Below are 6,000 nucleotides of genomic sequence, written 5' to 3'. Positions count from 1 at the left end.
ATATATATATATATGTAATAGTGAGTTCTCTCGCATATAAAGTTCTCATAAATGAAGTTCTCATAATCATAACGCGAGAAGATTAACAGAGATGTTTGTTGCGATAATTAACACACATCGAACGGGGAATATGCTATGTAACATGCTATGCAAGTCGATTGTCGTAACAAAGTTGTACTTTCCGATTCTCTTTGCACTTTCCCTAATTGTTGAACAGTTGTTACGAACCGCGCTTAAATAAGCTTCGGGACTACATTATCGAGAAGAATTGTCGTTGGTTGTCGTTTCGAGTTACATCATAGTCGACGTTAAGTATCAGTGAATCACTTTCCGTCCCTCGATCAACGGATGACCTCATTTGACTAACGAGTTTATGAGTCAAACGGCAGAGGCAGCTTCTTATTTGCGAACGGTCCATCCGTTCTCGAGAGCCATCATCTTCGGCTCGGATGTCAATTGTCAGCAGAGCATCTACGCGAGTCTCTTTACACAATTAAAGTAAAGTTTAAATTCGCATTTTAGATCACAGGCTGCTGCATAGCAGGACGGTATTCTTTGTTACCCGCGTCTCCGTTGCATAATGGCTCTCGAGGTTTCTGATAGCCAGCCAGTTTGTGTATCGCGATGTCTCTTGTACTCTCGTGTACCATTATGTAACGTCAATGCCCCACCGAACATGTGGTATTACCATATTACGAGATTCCTCCGCCTCTCTTGCTCGCCGTGCTTGTTCTGCCCTCCTATTTCGTGCCTGTTTTTAAGGTGGGTTTTATAACGCCTCGTTGAAAATGTCGGATGATTGCCTAATCCGTGTCGCGGTAGAATGGAATCATATATCAGCTTTGATAATTCTTACAATCGACGAACTCAGAATGAAAATTGCGCATCCTATACGGCAAGAGGGATCTTTTGGTGAAAGTTTTCAATATAAATGTTTCTCAAATTTTTTTATTTTTCAAGTTAAGAAAATTAATTATTTAGAGAAAAAAACGCTATGTTATAATATCTGATTTATGATTAATTTTTTTAAAATACCATTTTTTCTACGCTTATATTACATTCATATTTTTAATTGTAAACGTATATGTAAAAAATTATATATAGAAATTATATATAAAAAATTATATACATGTAAAAAATTATAGAAAGAAATAATATTAATTTTAATAAAATTTTTATTTTTTTTAATGTGTTTAGAGCATTACTCTTCTGAGTGGCACATATTTTCCGGTTTGTCTACATTCTAAAGTGATTTCAGGATTGGCATTTATTTTCTGCAATTGCTTGGTAATGATTTAGCGAGAGAATTTACATGATATGTTCCGGAAACACATTAAAGCAGATTAAAATCATCTGTGTAGAGTCTACATTATGTGCACATTTTATTACAGGTCATAATACAAATAAAATGTTTTAATAAAATAGCGAGTATTATTAGACAAATTAAAACATAAATTTATTTATATTACAATCGTCACTGATTTTCACAGTTTTGGCTATCCAGAATTACATTTCAGATTTTACGTTACTTTTTTTTGAAGAACAATTATTTAATGTATCTACGCTGAGAAAACTTAATGTTCAGTTATTTAACACTTTTTATTCATGTATCTTTTTCTCTTGGTATTTCCAGCAATGCGCGAGATATAACATTAACGTGCCGATGTGTGCCGATGAACCGTGAGCACGCGCGCGTATTATTATTACACGCTCTATATTTAGCAGCAATTAATCTCACAGCAGACGCATCTTTTGTATGCCAGTCATATGCCTATCACTTCTTACTTTTAACGAAACGTTTGCAACACTTTTAATTTTTAATTCGATAAAGAAAGAAATTAGTTAATGTCTAAAACAAAAAGTTTAGCCAAAAATTAAAAAAATTGTCACAGTTTTATATTTTCAAAATCTGCCTTCTTTAATATAAATTTAAAGTCAAATTTCTTGCAAAATATGTTTTAATAAGTTTATTATAAATATCTAAAAATATTTAAAATTTGTTCTTTTATCATAGTTAATTTATAATGGTAAAAGTATATAAAAATAAAACACTAAATATTACTTTTTGAAAATGATCTGATATGTAACGTAATATTAAAACTGAATATTTGGACGCTGCATAGCAACAAGTATACGATATTTTAAATATTATAATTTAAAAATTTCAAGTTTATGCGGCTTATTTCAGAATATCATCATCACGTAACATTATTTCCATGAAAAGATAAAATATTTCTTTGCCACACACATCGAGAGATTTTTATAGCCTACGGATGAGACGAATCTGTAAGCGAGATATCAAAGTAGTTGATCGACGATAAGAGGAGAATCGATAAATTCACGGTCGCGTTACGTTGCTGTTTTACGTAACTGGCGCAGGACATTGCCTTAAGTCCTTGATGTTCTGACGTCAAAAGTAGAATTTGGATGATCATCTTCGACCTACTATTGCATTCAAATTTTGAAAATGTTTTAAAAAATTCTGAATTCTTGCTACAAAAAGAAATTAAAAAAGAGTTATATAATCATACTTATCTCTCATTTTGTATGATATATTTCTAAAATATTAAAAATTATTCACGGACTAGACAAAAAAATTTCTCCTTGAAATTTTATCTTTGCTAATTATTAATTATTAATCGAATCAAAATAAATCAAGTAGAAGAATACTGTATGTTCACACACATCCTAATGTCAAACACACATTTCATCTTATTATTATATAATATTAATAATATAATATTATATAATAGTAATATATAATAAGAATATAAGAATATTAATATTAATATAAAACAAGAATAATTATTATATAACAAGAAATAAATAAACACAAATTATTTATAAATATTACAGATTTTTTTCAAATAGACATCGATCTACAAAAAATTTTAATTGATTATAAAAAAAGGGTAATTCTTATAAGAGAAAGTTGCAATATATATATTTCGGTATTTATAATTACAGAAAATATCTTTAGATTTTATATTAATAAGATTAAGATAGAAACTTGAAGTGCTTTGTAATTTCAATAACTTTGTTTGATATGAATACACTGAACTACACTCTCTGCGTGCCTCTCCACAACGTTTTCGCTATTGTTGTGTCATCTAAGCACTATTGTTAAGTCATCTAATTCCAAAAAAAGCCTACGTTCTTATTGCTCGTTTCGTTACAATTTTGCGCAGTTAGAATCGACCTTTTCAGTTGCTGGCCTTAGTTGTTATAATAGAAAGGTTATATCGTTGTTACGCAAACGAATCGCGTAGGACATTGCCCTGGCAGCTTTATCCTTGACGACTGCGTCGAACAGCGAAAGGATTTAATTAGTTATAAATGATCTATTGGCCGTTTGACCCCCACCTGCTCGGCGCAACCTTTATCACACCTCCTAGGCTTCATCTTACACGTTTCCCACGTAACGCATTTACAGTTACGCGCGATTTATGTGCATTGTACGCGGATGAAACGATTGATACTTGTTTGCTTCTTTGTATGCTGTTACAAGTCTTCTGTTTTTTAAAGTAATAATTAATTCTAATGTTCTTTCTTTTATTTATGTTGAAATCTAAATTCAACACCTGAGAGATACTTCAAGTCTCGCGATATCTTTGCTGGGTTGATTAATTTAATGTAATTTTTTTAAACCTTTTTCTTGTAAAAATAAATTCATTAATTTTAAAAATATTTAAAAAATTTAAAAATATTTATAATAAAGAGATATAATAAATTGAAAATATTTAAAAAATTTAGAAATATTTATAAATATTAATAATTAGAAATATTTAGACATCATAAATATAATAAATATTTAAATATGATAGATATAATAAATTAGAAATATTTAGATATATTTATGGATTTTAAATATTTTATTTTTGCATATTTTTATATTTTTGTTATATATATATATATATATATATCAAATTTTTAATATTTCTTTCTGTTAACTTTTTATTTCTTTGCAGTTACTCTTCAGTTTTCAGTTTGTGTCTGTTATCAATTACAATGACAAAGAGAAAATAAGAGATATACTTCATAACTGTACATACCTACTATATCATGCCTTTTTTTTTACTACACTAGTTTTTTTAGATTCTCGATATATCTTTCGGCAAACTATCCTAACGACTAAATGTGCCTGCCATTTGTCTTTGCCAAGCGAACGGCGCAGTGCAACATCTCGCCACTGCAATTTGCAGTCCGACACGACTGCAGCTTTTGAGATATGTGGGTAAGGAATGGCACGTTTAATAATGAAACGCGCATAAAATGTCAAGTTGGGCAGCGCAAAAGGAATGCAATGGGGTGATAAAATTTAGTTTTTTTTTTATATTCAAAGAAAATAAAGAAATATTATATATTAAGAAATAAATTTTTTATATTTCTTAATCTCTATACATGTAATAATAGATTTTTAAAGAAAAAATTTATTATTATAGTTAGATATATTTTATAAGATAAGTGACAAGTATCAGATTTTTAAAGAAAAAAATTATTATTATAGTTAGATATATTTTGTAATATAAGTAACAAGTATCAGATTTTTAAAGAAAAAAATTTATTATTATAGTTAGATATATTTTATAATATAAGTGACAAGTATCAGAAATATTGGGACAAATGATAATCTTCCTAATTTTTTTCTCTAAATTCATGTAATTGTATGTAAATTCATCGAAAAACTTGGTTAAAAATTAAAATAAAGTAGATAAGATATTCTCTGTGATTTTGGGAAATTTTAAACAATACGACCGTGTTTCGAGTCGAATTGAATTTTCCGAAGAGATTTTGATAATTGGAAATGATGATCGTCTGACAAAACTAAGTTATTGGAGCATACAATGAAACGCGATAATAATGTTATTTATAACCGTTATGCAAGAATCGAACGGCTTTTGCGAGCCTTTTCGAGATACAGTCAGGAGATTGCTTTAGCCGTAGCATTATTAACGTTTAATGAGTATACGAGCATTTCTCATTTATTACTATAATCGAGCTCGATCTGTCTTGCAAGAAGACTATACAGTAATTTCTATTAATTTCGCAAGAGAGATTCTAACGGATTACATTTATCAATGAAACTGCGATATATATACATACGTATAAATAATTGCGATTTATACTCACGGAAAACACAATTTAATTTCAAATTTATCAGTTAATATTACAGAGAGATAAGGTACAGAAAGATGTATATAATACATCTATTATGCAAATATTAATTACTTCAAAGATGTATGAATCGTGAATCATGCAAATAAATATAAATTAAACTGTCTTTTATTTTTTATTTTAAGATTAACGATTTTAAACATATATGTGTGGAGAGAAAGTGTGTTAAATACCTTGGTATTTCTTTAATTCTCTGGAGTTGAAAATTGAGATATTCATGTTGTTTAATTGAATATATCACGACGTTTGATTCAACAAATATTTTATAAATTTTATTATATTTTATTACTATTATTTGCAATTTTATGTTAGAAATATAGAAAGATATTAATAATGTACACTAATTAAATTATTTAAAAAATTTATCTTATCTATTTTTTTCTTTCCTCCCAGCATTGTTTCATACTTTTATTATTATTCTATATCTATAATTGTTTTATTTTAATTCTATTTCTATTAATTCTGACATTATGTACTCAAGATAAAACGAATCAACGTTTCCAATGTCATGCATTAAATAGATAACTGCAACTTTCGTATAATAATGAATAAGTTAAGTTATTTCTGTTTCTGATCACGTCTGAATGAATTTGCTCGAAGGAGACTCGTCGAATGATTCAGTCCACCAATCTGTAATCAGAAACGGATACGTACATGCATATTATATAATAATGTCTTGTTCGAGCGGAGAAAACGCGAGGATGCACAACGTCCACAGATATTCGCGGCATGTCGTTGCGTTTCACGCTTGATTCGACGAATTCGTAATGAGGGACGCTGTAACGCCTTGTTACAGAACGGCCGATCACGTAACTTTGACGCGTT

The sequence above is a fragment of the Anoplolepis gracilipes genome, chromosome 3 (assembly GCF_047496725.1).
Source record: "Anoplolepis gracilipes chromosome 3, ASM4749672v1, whole genome shotgun sequence".
NCBI lineage: Eukaryota > Metazoa > Arthropoda > Insecta > Hymenoptera > Formicidae > Anoplolepis > Anoplolepis gracilipes.
This window is presented reverse-complemented; position numbering follows the sequence as displayed.